The 19,131-nt window shown below is 41.3% G+C and overlaps 1 long non-coding RNA gene across 1 annotated transcript; it reads right to left on the reverse strand.

Annotated features, from left to right (window-relative positions):
• Window positions 1-10,591: 10,591 nt before the first annotated feature.
• On the reverse strand, window positions 10,592-14,583 carry LOC117024978 (uncharacterized). The gene is made up of 3 exons (XR_004423539.1): window positions 14,452-14,583; window positions 12,652-12,772; window positions 10,592-11,854 (listed from the first exon to the last, which is right to left on the reverse strand). It is a non-coding gene; the product is annotated as an uncharacterized LOC117024978 (long non-coding RNA).
• Window positions 14,584-19,131: the final 4,548 nt, after the last annotated feature.

The raw sequence follows: 19,131 nt of genomic DNA on the forward strand, positions 1-19,131 counted from the left end.
GCAATAAGTAAATAATACATCATTCTCATATGTGCTAATGTTTGCAGATTAAGATCACATGTTCCTAAAGAACAGAGAGCTACACTCAAAATGTGTACTTTTGAGTCTCTAAGAATAAGGCACTACATGTTGTTTGCTATAGTTCCATGCAAAAGAGAACTTAACCTTCACTCACAGTTTGTTTGTTTTTTTTAAGTATAGTTGACATACAATATTATGTTAGTTTCAGGTGTACAACATAGTGATTCTACATTTATGCATTTTATGAAGTGATAACCATAATAATATCCCCATGACTCATTTATTTTATAACTGGAAATTTGTACCTCTTAGTCACTCATTTACTTATAAAATTTTGTCATCTGACAGTATTCAGCTCAAAGAAGGAAAATAACTGTACAACAACTTTACTCAGAAGTTAAGCATCAGTTAATTTATCAGTAATCAATGAAGAAGAACTTAATTTACCATTATTAGAATCCCAGCACTGTTCCACAGTTGGGTGTGGTGGAGGGAAACAAAACAATACAAACTAATATACTCTCAGAGTATTCAATGTGCAGAAGGCAAAATACAGAAAGATATTATACAGAAAAATGTTTAAAATAATAAGCACTGGCAGAGGTGACGTCATAGGAATGGCGGCAGCAGGGCGCACTTTCTGAGTTCTCCTCCGGATCTTGTTGCAAACGGGAACTATAACCCATCGAGGAAATTTTCGCTCACCACACAATATAGTGGGGATATTCGTGGATTGCTTGAAGCTAAGAAATTCTTGGGGGTGCGCTGGCTGGACGGAGCAAGGAGAGGAGGAAGAGGGGCGGCGTGGGAGCGCCCGGCCGGCAGCGGCGGGAGAGCCCAGCCCCCAGCGGAGCCTCGGCTGGCGGGGGCGAAAACCGAAAACCACGGAGCCGGGCAGGCGCGGGATCCCAGGCGGAGCGGAGAGCGCAGAGACCGGGGGGTGGGCTCTTTCCCTGCTCCCACGGCTGATTTCCCCCGCCGGGAAGGCGGCGCGCCCTGCGGCGGTCGGGGGCGCAGTCTCCATACCTGGGCCCCTCCCCCCCGCCCTGCTCTCCCAATCCTACCCGCCTTCCATAGACTGGGACTGGAAACCGCGGTGGAGCCCCGCTGTGCCGGGCGCGCACAGGAGCCCAAGGCGGAGCAGAGAGCGCAGAGACCGGGGGTGGCTCTTTCCCTGCGTCCCGCGGCTGATTTCTCCCGCCGGGAAGGCGGCGCGCCCTGCGCGGACGGGGGGCGCAGTCTCCATACCTAGGCCCCTCCCCCGCCTCGCTCTTCCAATCTTACCCCGCCCTTCCAGAGACTTAAACCGGCCCCTGAACCGAGGAGTGGTATATCTAAGGCTCACACTTTGGGAAGCCTGACGGGCAGCCCTGACCCAGGCAGATTGGGCAGTGTGCATGATTTTGGCTGCGCTAGGAGAGAAGAGACGCCTCCACCCCCAGCCACCACCTTTTCTGGCCTGCGGGAAGAGGGCGACGCACGGCTGGGCTGGGAGAGTGAAGACCCCTCCATCTCCAGCCCCCACCCTTCCTGGCTTGCCTAGGGTGGGGTGGGTGCAGCTGCCGAGACACACCCGGAGATCAGCAGTGAGGCAGGTGCAGCTCTGGGCTTTCAGCAGATCAGAAATCTCCCGCCCGCACTCACACACACACACTGAAGAGGTGCCTTAAGACTCAAAAGTTTTGGTCACGTATCTGGTGGTGCTACTCTCAGTGTGCATTTGTGCAGGCAAGGGCAGAAACTGCATTGACATTGTAAAAACTATCATCCAGACCCCTCAGGCCCACGCTTTTAAGTCTGCAGCCCCAAAGTCTCTCTGGGCACCAGGTGACCGGTTCTGCCTGCGCAATAAGCAGGGGGCTCCTTGGTACAGCAGAGAACAACCTAGACATTGCTTGGTGGGCTTAGGCCGAGACTGTCGCTGCTTTTTGTATTGCTTTGTTTTGTCTTGTTTTGCTTTGTCTTTATATCTTTGATATCTTTGCCTCTGTCGAGTGGGGTTATCAGGTGGTTTTGCATGTGAACGTATTTGATATTTTTCTTTGTTGTTGTTGTTGCTGTTGTGCTTGGTGATTTGCTTTGTTCTGAAACTGCCCTGCCGGGGCCCAGCTTGTGAGGCACGGTCAGCAGATCAGAAATATCCCGCCCGCACCCATACACACACACTGAAGGAGTGCCCTAGGACTCACGAGCTCTGGACAAAGGACTGGTGGTGCTCCTCTCGGTGTGCATACGTGCGGACAAGGGCAGAAGCTGCACTGACTTTGTGGAGACTATCATCCAGACCCCTCAGGCCCACGCTTTTAAGTCTGCAGTCCCAAAGTCTCTCTGAGCACCAGGTGACCGGCTCTGCCTGCGCAATAAGCAGGGGGCTCTTTGGTACAGCAGAGGACAACCTGGTCATTGCTTGGTGGGCTCAGGCCGAGACGGTCGCTGCTTTTTGTTTTGCTTTGTTTTGCTTTGCTTGGTTTTGTTTTGCTTTGTCTTGTATCTTTGATATCTTTGCCTGTGTTGAGCGGGGGTTATCGGCTGTTTTTTTTTTTTTTTTTTTTTTTTTTTTTTTTTTTTTTCTCTTTGCTGTTGTCGTTGCTGTTGTGCTTGGTGATTTGCCTTGTTCTGGGACTTCCCTGCCGGGGCCCAGCTTGGGTGGCACGGAACTCGGCATATCCGGGGGCCAACTCCAGACCAAATCGGAGTGCAGCCGGGTTTGACCTGCAGGTCACACGCCTAGAGGGGGTTCTCGGCAGGCTCTGGAGCCCATAGAGGCCAAATCACATTGGGGTGGTAAACCCTCACGCAGCAGAGTGCCCTGCGGGGGGCAGAGCCAAGTCTCACGGCAGGTCAGCCCAGGAGGTGACCCCACCTGCTCATTAGCGGGAAGCAATTAAAGATCTTCTTGAACGGGACAGTGTACACAACACTAGACTCACCTTTGGAGCACACGCAGAGGAGGACGACGTGGTGCGAGTCAAATATAAAGGACACATACTAAATAAGATAACCTAGCAAGAACTAAGAACTCTAGGGGATCTACCTAATATATCAAAATAAACACAGTCAGCCACAATGGGGAAACAAAGATACACGTCCCAAATAAAAGAACAGAAGAAGCTTCCACAACTGGAACCAAATGAAGCAGACGTAACCAACCTCTCAGAGACAGAGTTCAGAACACTGGTGATAAGAATGTTTAAGGAGCTTAGAGAAGACATAAAGAAGGATGTAGAAATCATAACAAACGAGCTTAGAGAAAACATAAAGAAGGATGTAGAAATCATAACGAAAAACCAGTTGGAACTAAAGAACACAATTACCGAAATTAAGAACTCACTTGAAGGAATTACCAGCAGGCTAGATGAAGCAGAGGATCGAATCAGCGACTTAGAAGACAAGGTAGCAGAGATCACCCAAACGGAACAACAAAAAGAAAAAAGAATAAAAAACAATGAAGATGGCCTAAGAGACCTCTGGGATAACATCAAGCGCAACAACATGCGCATCATAGGAATACCAGAAGGTGAAGAGAGCAAGCAAGGGATTGAGAACATATTTGAAGTAATAATGTCTGAAAACTTCCCCAACCTGATGAAGGAAACCAACATACAAGTCCAGGAAGTGCAGAGAGTTCCAACCAGGATTAACCCAAACAGGTCCACACCAAGACACATTATAGTTAAAATGGCAAAGCTTAAAGACAAAGAGAGAATCCTAAAAGCAGCAAGAGAAAGACGGAGGGTTACATACAAGGGAACTCCCATAAGACTATCAAATGATTTTTCTACAGAAACATTGAAGGCCAGGAGGGAGTGGCAGGAGATACTTAAAGTGATGGAAAACAAAGGCCTACAACCTAGATTGCTTTATCCAGCAAGGCTATCATTTAAAGTTGATGGAGAGATAAAGAGCTTTCCAGAAAAAAATAAGCTAAAGGAATTTATTACCACCAAGCCAGCATTGCAAGAAATACTAAAAGGACTTCTGTAAATAGAAGAAAGATCAAAACAACCTAACTACAAATTTAAAAATGGCAATATCTATGTACCTATCAATAATCACTTTAAATGTAAATGGATTAAATGCTCCAATCAAAAGACATAGGGTGGCTGACTGGATAAGACAGCAAGACCCTTGTATATGCTGTATACAAGAGACTCACCTCAGAACAAAAGACACACACAGGCTGAAAGTGAAGGGTTGGAGTAAGATATTTCATGCAAATGGAAACGAGAAAAAAGCTGGAGTTGCAATACTTATTTCTGACAAAATAGACTTTAAAATGAAGAACATACTAAAAGATAAAGATGGGCACTATATAATAATAAAGGGATCGATCCGACAAGAGGACATAACCCTAGTAAACATCTATGCACCCAACATAGGAGCACCTAAATATATAAAACAGGTACTGACTGACATAAAGGCAGAGATCAACAGTAACACTATTATAGTCGGGGACTTCAACACACCTCTGACCACAAGGGACAGGTCTTCCAGACAGAAAATCAATATGGAAACAACAGCCTTAACAGTGGTTAAATGATACATTGGACCACTTGGATTTAATCGATATTTTCAGAACATTTCACCCCAATGCTGCAAAATACACCTTCTTCTCAAGCGCACATGGAACATTTTCCAAGATAGATCATATGTTAGGCCACAAAACAAGTCTTGATAAATTTAAGAAAATTGAAATCATACCAATTGTCTTCTCTGATCACAATGCTATGAAATTAGAAATGAACTACAGGAAAAAAACGGGAAGACACACCAATTCATGGAGGCTGAATAACTTATTACTAAATAATGAATGGGTCAAGCAGGAGATCAAGGAAGAAATCAAAAGATATTTCGAGATAAATGAAAATGAAAACACGACGACCCAAAATCTATGGGATGCCGCGAAAGCAGTCCTAAGAGGGAAATTCATAGCTTTGCAGGCCTACCTAAAGAAACAAGAAACATCACTAATCAACAGTTTATCTTCACATTTAAGGGATTTGGAAAAAGAACAGCAAAATAAGCCCAAAGGGAACACAAGGAAGGAGATAATAAAGATCAGAGCAGAAATAAATGAAATAGAAACCAGAAAAACAATACAAAAGATCAATGAATCCAAGAGTTGGTTCTTAGAGAAGATAAACAAAATCGACAAACCTTTAGCCAGACTCATTAAAAAAAAGAGAGAGAGGACCCAAATTAATAAAATCAGAAACGAAAGAGGAGAAGTGACAACGGACACTGCAGAAATACAAAGAGTTTTAAGAAGTTACTATGAGCAACTATATGCCAACAAATTTGACAATTTGGAAGAAATGGACAATTTTCTAGAGGCGTACAACCTTCCAAGGCTAACTCAAGAAGAAACAGAAAACCTGAATAGACTGATTACCACCACGGAAATTGAATCAGTAATCAACAGTCTCCCAACAAACAAAAGCCCTGGACCAGATGGCTTTACAGGTGAATTTTACAAAGCGTTCAAAAAAGAATTATCACCAATTCTCCTCAAGCTCTTCCAAAAAATCCAGAAGGAGGGAAGACTCCCAAACACTTTTTACGAAGCCACTATCACCCTGATCCCAAAATCAGACAAAGACACCACAAAAAAAGAAAACTACAGGCCAATATCTTTAATGAACATAGATGCAAAAATCCTCAACAAAATATTAGCAAACAGAATTCAGCAATACATTAAAAAGATCATTCACCACGATCAAGTGGGATTCATCTCTGGTATGCAGGGGTGGTTCAACATCCGCAAATCTATTAATGTGATACACCACATTAACAAAATGAAAAATAAAAATCACATGATCATATCAATAGATGCAGAAAAAGCATTTGATAAAATCCAACAGCCATTTATGATAAAAACCCTTAAGAAAGTGGGAATAGAGGGATCTTATCTCAACATAATAAAGGCCATATATGACAAACCCACAGCTAACATCATACTCAATGGGGAAAAGCTAAAACCATTCCCCCTAAGATCAGGAACAAGGCAAGGATGCCCACTATCTCCGCTTCTATTCAACATAGTTCTGGAAGTTCTTGCCACAGCAATCAGACAAGAAAAAGAAATAAAAGGCATCCAGATTGGTAAGGAGGAAGTAAAGTTATCATTGTATGCAGATGATATGATACTATATATAGAGAACCCTAAAGACTCCACCAAGAAGCTATTAGAGCTGATAGATGAATTTAGTAAAGTGGCAGGATACAAAATTAATATTCAGAAATCAGTTGCATTTGTATATACCAATAATAAAACATCAGAAGGAGAAATTAAAAAAACAATCCCATTTACAATCGCTCCAAAGACTATAAAATACCTGGGAATAAATTTAACCAAAGAAGTAAAAGATCTATACTCAGAAAATTATAAGACACTGATGAAAGGAATGAAGGAAGATATAAATAGATGGAAACACATATCATGTTCATGGATAGGAAGAATTAATATAGTTAAAATGTCCATACTGCCTAAGGCAATATACATATTCAATGCAATTCCTATCAAACTGCCAACGTCGTTTTTCACAGAAATAGAACATATAATCCTAAAATTTATATGGGACCATAAAAGACCCCGAATAGCAAAGGCAATCTTGAGAAATAAGAACAAAGTGGGAGGTATAACAATACCTGACTTCAAATTATACTACAAGGCTACAGTAATCAAAACAGCATGGTACTGGCATAAAAACAGACACATAGATCAATGGAACAGAATAGAGAGTCCAGAAATAAATCCACGCCTATATGGCCATTTAATCTACGACAATGGAAGCAAGAATGTACGATGGAGTAATGACAGTCTATTCAATAAATGGTGCTGGGAAACCTGGACAGACACATGCAAAAAAATGAAGTTGGACCACCTCCTTACACCATATACAAAAATAAATTCAAAATGGCTTAAAGACTTAAATGTAAGGTCTGAAACCATAAAATACCTAGAAGAAAATATAGGAAGAAACTTCTCAGACATTACCCGGAGTAAGATTTTTACTGATATACACCCTCGCGCGAGGGAACTAAGAGAAAGAATAAACATGTGGGATTATATCAAACTAAAAAGTTTTTTCACAGCAAAGGAAACCATCAATAAAACAAGAAGGGATCCTACTGAATGGGAAAAGATATTTGCCAATGATATATCTGATAAGGGATTAATATCACAAATCTATGGAAAACTTACTCAACCCAACTCCAAAAAAACAAACGATCCAATTAAAAAATGGGCAGAGGACTTGAAGAGACATTTCTCTGAAAAGGACATACAGATGGCAAATAGACATATGAAGAAATGCTCAACCTCACTAACCATCAGAGAAATGCAAATAAAAACCACAATGAGATACCACCTCACCCCAGTCAGAATGGCTATCATCAATAAATCAACAAACAACAAGTGCTGGCGCGGATGTGGAGAAAAGGGAACGCTTGTGCACTGTTGGTGGGATTGCAGACTGGTGCAGCCGCTATGGAAAACAGTATGGAGGTATCTCAAAATTCTGAAAATGGAACTACCTTATGATCCAGTAATTCCACTCCTAGGTATCTATCCGGAGAAATCCAGAACTTCAATTCAAAAATCTCTGTGCACTCCTATGTTTATTGCAGCACTATACACAATAGCTAAGACATGGAAACAACCAAAATGCCCATCGGTAGATGACTGGATTAAGAAACTGTGGTACATTTATACAATGGAGTATTATACAGCCATAAGGAAGAAAGAAATCTTACCATTTGCAACAACATGGATGGATCTAGAGAACATTATGTTAAGTGAAATAAGTCAGACAGAGAAAGATAAGTACCATATGATCTCACTTATTTGCTGATTGTAAAGAAAAGAATAAGTGAATGAACTAATCAGAAACAGTTTGGGAGACAATGAGGAAAAACTGAGGGTTGCTAGATGGGCGGGGGGGGGTGGGGGGTGGGGGGGAGGGTGAGGGGATTGGAGGGCAGTCGGTGACCACAGGATGGCCACGGGGTTTGAAAATTAATCTGGGGAACGTAATTTGGTGGTTACCAGAGCGTAAGGGGGTTGGGGGGTGGGGGATGAGGGTGAGGGGGATCAAATGTACGGTGATGGAAGGGGAGCTGACTCTGGGTGGTGAACACACAGTGTGATTTATGGATGATGTGATACAGAATTGCACAACTGAAATCTATGTAATTCTACTAACAATTGTCACCCCCAATAAATTAAAAATAAATTAAAAAAAATAAATAAATAAATAAATAAATAAATAAATAAATCACAGCAAACACACACAAAAAATAATAATAATAATAATAAGCACTAAATCGTACAGTAAATCTTAAAATGTCACAAAAACTCAAGGATGAGAGAAATCACTTTTGGAGTATGTATTTTTTAATATAGGAGTAACCATTATAGGAATAAAATTATAATCTCTAATTTCAAAGGGAGAGAACTTCAAAATCATGGTTTTAGAGTGGACATAGGAATGGGTGTGACTGAGTACAATTTCTATAGAGAAAAGGAAATATCTAAAGGAAATGTGACAAAATGTTAATATTTGTTCATTCAATAGGTATTTCTATTTATTATTTTCTGGATTTTTAAAATATTTTACAATTAATTTTTTTTAAAGAATAATCTTTTAATGCTTTTCATTGATCACATATACCATGGTCACTGAACCTTCACTAAGTGAAGAAGCTGAACTAGCAAAACTCAGTTTTGCCTTGGTCGGGCCTCACCTCCTACAGAAACAGAAGTAGATGTGTTCCTTTCTGTTTCTGTAAGGGCAGTGTCCCTGTAAGCATGTGAACTTGAAACACATGAGTCAGACTCATAGGAACCATCCTGTCTGTTTCACTAGGTCACAGTGACCTCCATGTTCTAGTTTGAGATTATCACTTAGATTCTTATGGAAAAGTAGACTTTCAAAGTCCTTTCTGAGTCTCTGTCAGTCTATGTTTATCATTTTCATGGTCTAATTGGGCAATTTTCATCAATTGATACACAGTATGTCTGCATGATTACAGTCAAGCTTTATAGCTGTTATAAAGATAGATTATCACTGTCTGGCCATAGGTGTGTATGTTTTGTTTGTTTTGAGGGACTATGATAATGCTTTAGTAGCAGTCTAATCCCTTCAATTTGCAAAAAACATCAGGGCCAGAGAAATCAGTTTTATTGCCTAAGTTCCTACAACTAATACCGTGTTTCCCCGAAAATAAGACCTAGGCCATCAGCTCTAATGCATCTTTTGGAGGAAAAATTAATGTAAGAACCGGTCTTATATTATATTATATTACATAAGACCCAGTATTTTATATTATATATGATATTATATTATATATTATATTATACCCGGATCTTATATTAATTTTTGCTCCAAAAAACGCATTAGAGCTGATTGTCCGGCTAGGTCTTATTTTCGGGGAAACACGGTAAGTGACAAAGCTAGAAATCAAATTTTGGACCCATCACTATCATTCCATGAGATAATACCTACCTTCCTAAGATATTACAGAGGGAAACGTTATCTGTGAAGATCTCGTTGGTATCAGTCACTAAATTATCATGATTTATCATCACCTGACCTAACTCCAGTAGAGCAGCATAAGAGGAAGGCATCTGGCGTTAGAGGCCATGACGCTGGGGGTATTCACGTCCAGCCTGTGACTGTCCAATGCAGCCATGCTCCTTGGGTCTTCAACAGAAATACTCTTGCATGATTCCAAGGCGTGAAGAGTTTAAGGCATACATGCTTGTTGACATCACAATCTTAACAAAAGCCTTAATCTTGCCAACGTGGTCGGTCAGGCACACCCCATTGGAATAATCAAAATTGCCCAGGTCATTTGCTGTTGGGTTAAAGAACCACTAGACTGGGGAGGACCCTGAGAAGTCACAAAGGACATCTAGGTCTAACAGCACATCTCGAGGTTTAATGTGCACATGACTCACACAGGGATCTTATTAAAATGCAAATTCTGGTTAAACAGGTTTGGGGAGAGGTCTGAAATTCTGCATTTTTTCTTAATTTTTGAAAACTTTTTCAATGGCAGTTGACATACATATTATATTAGTTTCTGGTGTACAACATAGTGATTAGACATTCACATGACTTATGAAGTGATCATCCTGGTAAGTCTAGTACCCCCCTGACACCATACATAGTTATTACAATATTAATGACTTGTTCTCTGTGCTTTACTTTACACCCCCATGACTGTTTTTATAACGGATCATTTATACTTCTTAATCGCTTCACCTTTCTCACCTAGCCCCCAACCTCCCTCCCATCCGGAAACCATCCATTTGTTCTCTGTATCTATGAGTTTGTTTGTCTGTCTTGTTTTTTGGATTCCACATATAAGACGGGGTCTTATAGTAATTTTTGCTCCAAAAGACGCATTAGAGCTGATTGTCCACCTAGGTCTTATTTTTGGGGAAACACGGTACAATATATAAATGTATCAAATCAACATGCTGTACACCTTAAACTTATACAGTGTTATGTGTCAATTACATCTCAATATAAATAAATGTGTTTTAGTACAGTAAGTGCTCCGCGAGTAATAATTTTATTAAGAAGACAAAAGTTTAAAGGGAAGGAATAGATAGATCCTAATAATATCTCCACTGAACTTGAAAAGCCTCAGCAACTGTACTTTAGAAGACAATCCACATTTCATTCTTTACCTTTCCCCAGTGAGTCTAATATCAGAGAGAGGGCGGGTAGGCAGGCTTCTCAGGGCCTCAGCCAAAACGCGCCACAGTTCATCTTGTTTTTCCATGGCAGGTACCTGTGGTTGTACCTGGGAGAACACCGCTATGACGATTAATGGCAATGTTACACTTGTTACAAAATAAGTAAGTTCCCCCAAATGGTCTTTCAATTCCCCTAAACTTTTCAGGTGCTCTCTTTGCCACCATCTATCCTAACGTAAGCCAGAAACAGAGTCCAGTTATTAATATTACACAACAGTGATCTTAATAATCTTACAAGGAAAACAAAATATGTACAGATTTGATCTAATGGAGTATACATGATAGTACACACATATTATGTGTTATACGGTTCTATACTTTACATTGTGCCTTTGTTATATATATGTAATTTGATTCTCTAACTTACCTGTAACTTGCTTATTGTTAGTTCCTAAGGAATACACATTACCCTTAATAGATAGCCAAATAATTTGTAAATCTATTTTGTTATAAAATATGATGCTTGTATATTAGAACAGACACTGCAGTTGCCTTTGCTTCTTTTGGTTACTACTCCCTGTTTCATTTAGGTATTCACACTGCCTCATGGAGTCTCCATACTTAGAGCAGGAGTTCTCATTCTGGCCTATTTTGCCCCCACCCCAAGGACATTTGCCAGTGTCTGGAGACATTTTCAGTTGTCACAATTGGGATAGAGGTGCTTCTGGCCACTCGTGGGCAGAGACGAGGGAGGCTGCTAAACATCCTGTAATGCACAGGATTGCCCCTCATATCAAAGAATTATCTGGTGCAAAATGTCGCTATCGCTGAGGGTAAGAAACTGACATAAAGAGACATTAACTCCATTGCTGTTTCCATTGGTGGGGGCACGTGATTCAAGCCTAGCTGAAAAATCGCAATCCTATCTCCTTGCAGGAGTAATGAGTTCGGGGGGAACCAGAACCATTAATGGTCAGTGAACTTGAAGAAGACATTTCCTGAGGATTTCTGGGAGAGAGAAGCTTCCTCACTCAAAGACAGAGATTTTGAAAGTGACTCCTGATGGTTCACCTTCCAGCCAAGATGGAGTAGCAGGGACCAGTTTTACCCTCTTACTGGAAATAGCTGAAAAAATATAAAATATACATATATATTATATACACACATATATATAACATACATATAGTATATACACACATATATATAAAACATATATATATAAAATAATATATAATATATATAAAAAACTATATATATATATATATAAAACAATGGTTTTAAGATGTTGTGTATCAGGTTGTACAGGATAGCAATCCCTGAGAAAGAAAAATTGGGGGATAAAATAAACAGTATCAGTGAGCTGTGGAACAACTTTAAACAACCTCATTATACGTTATTGGATTAACTGGGATGAGGGTAGGGATAGCAAAATTTTTGAAGAAATAATGGCTGAAATTTTTCCATATTTGATTTAAAAAACAAACAAACAGAAACTCAAACTCATGATCCAAGAATCTCAATGAGCCCCAAGCACAAGAAGAAAAGAGGAGAAAGAGAAACTTACCATTACAGTACAAATAATTTAAGTCAATGGTGGAAATCTGTATTTTCCCTTAAAAGAGGTCTGTATGAAGTTTTGAAGACCCTTGTATTAAATGAACTGCTTTTCTACTATGAATCAGTATTACAATCGGAATTGATTTCTGTTTTAGCATAACTCAAAACTAGCTTGGATACGTGAATAGATCTCATTGTTCTGCTAATGTATTATTCATCTTAGTCACAGGTTCAGGCCAGATCAAGTTCAAAAGGCAGCCAACAATCCTGTACCCATTAAATTAAATTAGCCATTAAATTACCCATTAAATTAAATTAAAATTTAATTTAATGTACCCATTAAATTAAAAATTTCAGAGGCTTACTATAGCTGTTTTATTTTTAGTCCATTTCATGTTCTGATGCTGATTGGGTGACTCTCCCAGGTAGATTTCTTCTAAGCTTTGACTCAGGGATCCAGTTTCCTCCCATCCGTGGCTCTGCCTCCTAGAAGGAGAGGGAGAGAATACAAGATCTAGGAAATGCCAGTGACCTGTGTCACTTCTACTAATATTCTGTTGGCCAGAGCTAGTTGTACGGTCCCACCTAGATGTAAGAGCATGGAGAAACGTGGTTTTCTTGTGTACTCAGGAATTCAATGTATATGGTTTAGTGAACACATTGCACGCTCTTTGCCAGAGGGGCTGAAGGAGAATTTCACGTGGGGGGCCAAACACCGTCTCCTGTACCCTAGTTTCCCTATGCACTTCTCAGTGTAGATTCATCACACATATCCACTCAGTTAGTCACTTAGAAATGAAAGCTTTTGCTATAATCTGAAAAATTATAGTAAGCACCTTATACAAGTAGGGTTATCCTGTGTAAACAATCTGGTTTTAAAGTCCAGGGGTATATTGCTTACCAGATAAAATTGTCTAGAGATTTAGTTACTATTTGCTATTGATGGTACAAGTGATAGCAATGATTTTTCTGCCTGATCTCTGGCCTTAACCCTTTCCATCTCAAAACTCTCCCCACCAAATCCCGCTACCCTTCCCCCAGTTTCACTCTGCTCAAGTTCCCAGTTCTTCTGGGGGAAGTAAAATCATTTCTACAGCCTCAGATCAAGCCAAAATTTTTTCTGCAAGTCAAGATTTTTGGTGCTAATTCTAACCTTCTATAGGCATTCCTTCACCTTTTACTCATATTCGTTATGCACATTCCTCCTCTCCATATCTGGATGAATAATTCCTTTCTTACCCAGCACCGCTACAGCTCTGCACCACTAAGTGTCACAACCAACAGCGTCCCTTATCTTTAGATCCTCAGTGCTTACTGGATGGTCTCCTGATCAGCTGTTGCCACTGACCTTCTCACCATCGTCAGAAATTTCCAGAAAGAAGAGGATTCTGTTGACAAATTCTCTTTCTCCACTTCCCAGTTAGCTGCTTATATCCAGGGCCTCTCTCACCCCCAAGTCAGTGATCTAAGCACCTTGGGGAAACCCAAAGGAGTTATCAGCAGAAAGAGCAGTGACTTTACCCCCAGAGAATCTACTGTTTGCTAGACATGGTTCTAAGTGCTTTAAATGGATTATGTCAAGGAATTCTCAGAATGCCAAAGGACTATTATTATCTCCGTTTTACAGAAACAGAAAGTTAAATAACTTTCCCAAGACACACACTAATAGTTGGTGGAGCAGGCATCTAAGCCCAGCTTTGGACAGTGGGGTGAGTGGCTGCTACAAAAGGAGAGAAACAGGACTCGGAGGATATTTGTTCCTCTATTTCAATGGTGGAGGATTTTGCAAAGATAATTGTAGGCAGGAAGACGTGAGTGCTCTGCTTCTCCGCCTCCTCGCCCGCCCTCCTTTTCTTCCTCCTGATCCCCTACCTGCCAGTGTCCCATGTTCTCAGGCAGAGGCTCCCTGCCTTTCCCCTCTCTGGCAGGCCCAGCTAGGCTTCCACGGCCTCTTTTTCTACTCTCAGTAGCTACGTGGGTTAACTCAAGTCAAAGGGAAAAAGAGAAGACAGCTGTGTTTTGGCATTTAGTCCAAACAGCATTCTTCCATCCAATTTTTCTGTTAATAAAACTCGTACCTTAAACCTCCAATTTTAAAAAACATGTACCACATACAGAGTCATGAGAAGGGAAATCAGCAAGCCTTAAACTATCAACATGCTTACTCTGATTCCTTGCTAAGGAACCTCAGAAGACAAACAGCAGACGGGTTCACGAACTCTTTCCTTGGGAACACGGAGTCCTCCATTCTGGTCACGTGTGAGACAAGGAGGAGCTGCCGCTCTCCACACACCCAGCGGCAGGAAATGAAAGCTGAAAGCCAGCAGGCCTGCTGCATGCCCTTAGCACCCGCACCGTCCCCAATTCATATTCTTGGGGACGCTTACTTGTTGAACAATGTGTACATCCTGTATTGTTTGCCAACACTTGGGGCCCCTTTCCCCTCCGTCCCAGCCAGAGCACTTTTCCATAACACACATTTAAGAAGCAGTTCTAGGTGAAGGGAAGCACAGCAGCTCCTGAAGACGAAGTCAGACTGAAAAAGTCTATGTTCCCAACAGACCTTTCTGATCTTTTTGTCTCAGTTGCTTTGCAGAAAGGACTTTGTGAACGCCATCTCCCCAATTTCTCAGTGGCTTAGGCGTGGGAGGAATGTTGCCAAAACGTGTGTTGACTCCTCCTTTCCGTTTACCTTGAAGAATTGATGTTCAGGGAGGATCAATTAGCCGCTTGCTTTCTATCGCAAAGAAATGATTCAGTTTCAAATTCTTAGAAAAATCAAGTCAGATTCATGGCTTCTTTATCACATTTTATCCACATATTTGCTGGCACTGTTAAACATCAACAAATCTTTTCTGAGCAAAAACAATCCTTTTCACACTTTTATTTGATTAAGAATGTATTTCAATTTGTTCTAACAATCCAAGTGGCATTTCATTTTGAAACTGAACAACATTTAGGGTAAAATTTCTTACCTGCTCTCAGTGGGCAGGTGCTCTCCTGGGGCTCAGAGAACTGGCAAGACCCCAGCTTCTTGGGACCTGCTTTCTGACAGTGAGCCACTACAGAACAGGGGTGACCAATGCGTGGGTGACAGGAGCCCTGCCACCCCTATCTGAGATTGAAACGTGCGCCCACCTCCTCATCTACTCTCATTATAGTGGACACTTACTGACATGAGAAGGAAATAATCTAATGCAGTAGTGGACCCATACAAGTCACAAATGCTTATCATTGTTTTTGATGTTTAAAATCACACACACAACTGATATTTACTCTATTGCCAAACACACAGAGCTGTGACTTAGATTTCACAATTTAAGTAGCTGATATGTACTGTTGTTTCATGGTTTATCATGTTTTGTACAGTTTTGCCCCCTCTGAGATGACAGGACTTTATGAGTTGGCATGGCAATGGGATGGAGGGGTGAAATGCATGGGGGGGTGTCCGTCCTGCTTACCACTATGTTACTTGCAAACATGAGATCAGGTTGCTGATTATCTAAAATCAGGGTCTGCATCTCTGCAGGGTCTGCATTTGGTTTAGAGGCTACTGTTGCATACAAGCCATGTGTAAAGATTGTGATTTCTAGATTATTTTTGAATTGTCATCGATCTTCATTATAAAAGACAATCATTCTTCTTTATGGCTGTGTAATATCCATTGTATAAATGTACCACAGTTTCTTAATCCAGTCATCTACCGATGGGCATTTCGGTTGTTTCCATGTCTTGGCTACTGTGTATAGTGCTGCAATAAACATAGGAGTGCATAATTTTTTTTTGAATTAGAGTTTTGGATTTCTCCAGTTAGATACCTAGGAGTGAAATTGCTGGATCATAAGGTAGTTCCATTTTCAAATTTTTGAGATACCCCCATACTGTTTTCCATAGTGGCTGCACCAATCTGCAATCCCAACAGAAAGATTTTGTAGGATACCCAATAGACACTTGTCTCATTAGGGAGACCACTTCAGGGATGATGTAGATGCCTGATCACTGCACTGTACACCTGAAGCTGAAGCTGAACAATAATGAATGTCAACTACAATTATATATATATATATATATATATATATATATGATATATGTGTGTGTATATATATATATATATATATATATATATATATTTACAAGAAGTGAAGTACAGCATTAGGAATAGAGACAGTGGAAATGTAACGGCTGTGTGCAATGTCAGAGGGGTAGTGGATGGGGGAGGAGAGTTGTCACTGTGTGAGGGATATAAATGATAAATGTCTAACTATTACATTGTTTTGTGCGCCTGAAACTAATTTAAAAAATGTTAAAAAAAAAAAAAAAAAAGACAATCACTATCAGGACCACGATTCTAAGCTAGCTCTAGTCTTTCTCACACTCTCCAAGAGCCCCTGACTTGCACTCTTCCAGAGAGGAGCTGTAGCTCACCATTTTTGTGTCTGAAGCACCTTGCTTGTGCCTGGCACATGGCAGGTACTGTAATGGATTTTCTCCATTTGCCCCTCCAGACCTGCTCTCCCTGCCCCTGCTCTGTGCCTGCATTATAAGGGGTGCCTTGTCTTTGGATGCCCACAGTGGAAAGCACTGGCAGGAGACTGCAGGGAGGGAAGAGGCGGACCTCAGGGCCATGACTAGGCTTTGCTTAGGCGGTGGCCACGGCTTCTGCTAAAGGCCACAGCCACTATCAGGGGGCCTCTCCTTTGGCTGCAACTTTCACTAAATCTCCCATCCAAGTACTAACCAGGCCCAACCCTGCTTAGCTTCCGAGATCAGACGAGATCGGGCACATTCAGGGTGGTATGGCCGTAGACAACGTTCACTAAATCTCACTGGTGATTACTCCCTCTCTGTGCCCTTCAAGCCTAGACTATAAAGGCTGCTAGCCTCACATCCTTTGTTACTTTCCATTTATTAAGTCCCTGCCTTTATAAATACTCTCCATTAAATTCTGTTTACTCACCCTTTTGACAAAATCTCTCTCACGTGCTTTATGATAGAACCCTAACCAATGAGATGCTCCACCTTGAGGCAAGGGAGAGAGGTGTCCTTTACCTTCTCTGGGAAAGGAGGTGCCCAAAAGCCAAGGACAAAGCTCTGGATAAAGGGTCAGCTGTGAGCTGCTAGTGGCCACCACTCCCAGCAGTGGGGGTGGGGAGAGGGCTCCAGCCAGCACAGGTTGTCTTGAGGGGGAGCACCAACAGCATCTACTACACAGAATATTTGCAAAGTTGGGAGGCATCATGTTCTCACCTGTATGGTGTGTGTGTGTGTGTGTGTGTGTGTGGAAATTTCTTGAGATAGTTCTCAAATGGTGATCCCAAAGCCCACTAGGAAAATGGGACTGGGATAATCAAGCATAACCTTCTTCCCTGCTCTTGTTTCCTTTTTATTTACTTTACATATAGGATTTCCAGGGAAAATTATAACTGAACAAAGAGTTATCTACTTTTTAATTTAAAACAAAAAAGATTGAAAACCACTGATGCACTATGGAATGTAAGTGCCTAATGTCAGGGTGCTTGTCTGTCTTGTTCACTGGGAACCCCCAAAGACTGGAGGAGGGTAGGTACAGAGCAGGCCTTTGATAAATATCTGTTGGGAAAAAAAGAATGAAATCGATTAGCCCATTTAATCCTCACAACAGCCTTATAAGAAAGACGAGACACATATTTTCTCCCACACTTACATACGGTAGAAGGAAACAACTTCAGAGATGACCAAATGCAGGTTGCCTGTGCCCACCTGAGTTTGGTAGCAGTGGTATAGAAGAGTAAATATGCCTACATGGGTCCTGTGATGTATTCATGCCCTTTCTCCCTACCCATGTTAAAGGGTCCCAGAAACGAATAAATAGCAAAAATGACTTAGAAAGTTCAATTATTTCATGCATTGGAAGATTAACAAGTCTAAAGTTAGTAACTTGGTATAAACTTAAAATAAAAATCTCTCATCCAACTTGGAAGCACCCTCATGGACAAATGTGGAGTCAATATACGATATATCCCAACTTGTAAAGAATTTTTATGTGTTTATTTGAGCCAAAGTGACGACAATTGCCAAGAAGCAAAATCTCAACAGATTGAGAGAATGCTCTGGAGAATGGCAGTTTGGCAGCTTATTTTACACATTAGAATCAAAGGAGGAGACATAAGGAAGGCTACACGGAATCATTCGGTGGTAGATTAAGGCGGAGGGAAAGAGCAAAGCAGGGAAATCTGTGAGACTGGGTAAAAAGGAAAATGGAGAGACACATACTTCACATTGATGGATCCATGATAGTTAACATTTACAGCACATAGAGATGGTATTCAGGGAACAAGATAACAATGAGGGGTTCTGTGATCCCCTGCTCTGTGGGTGTGCGCTGAGAGGTCAGGAAAAGGGGATCACTCTGACATTCCAAGGGTATGTTATCTTAGATGCCAAAAGACAATAGACAGGCTTACTTAAGGTAAAGGTTCACCTTTGTCAAGGAAGCTACAGGCCCAGGACGTGACTACCTGCCATGACCTGCTTATAGTTAGGAATTTTTATGTTCGGACCACCCTGTGTGGTTCATTTCAGTCTCTGAGTTTGTAGGGCCCACTGTGCTGGTCTCCCCTGAGCTTGTCAGGTTTAGTATGTGGCCCCTTTTTTGTCCACAGTGGGAACAGATGTCACTCTCTTCACTTCCTTCACTGGGTCTGGGACACAGGTCCCCTCATCACAGTGCTGTGACCTCTTTTACCAGATCCTGTTGGTCTGATGGATTTCCTCTTTTCTTCTACACCCTTTCTTCTGCCCCCAGATTTCCAAACATTTAAGATCCACAATCTACCCTCAGGATGTCCACTCCCTGCCCCAGCGAG

This window comes from Rhinolophus ferrumequinum, chromosome 7, assembly GCF_004115265.2.
Source record: "Rhinolophus ferrumequinum isolate MPI-CBG mRhiFer1 chromosome 7, mRhiFer1_v1.p, whole genome shotgun sequence".
NCBI classification, from domain to species: domain Eukaryota; kingdom Metazoa; phylum Chordata; class Mammalia; order Chiroptera; family Rhinolophidae; genus Rhinolophus; species Rhinolophus ferrumequinum.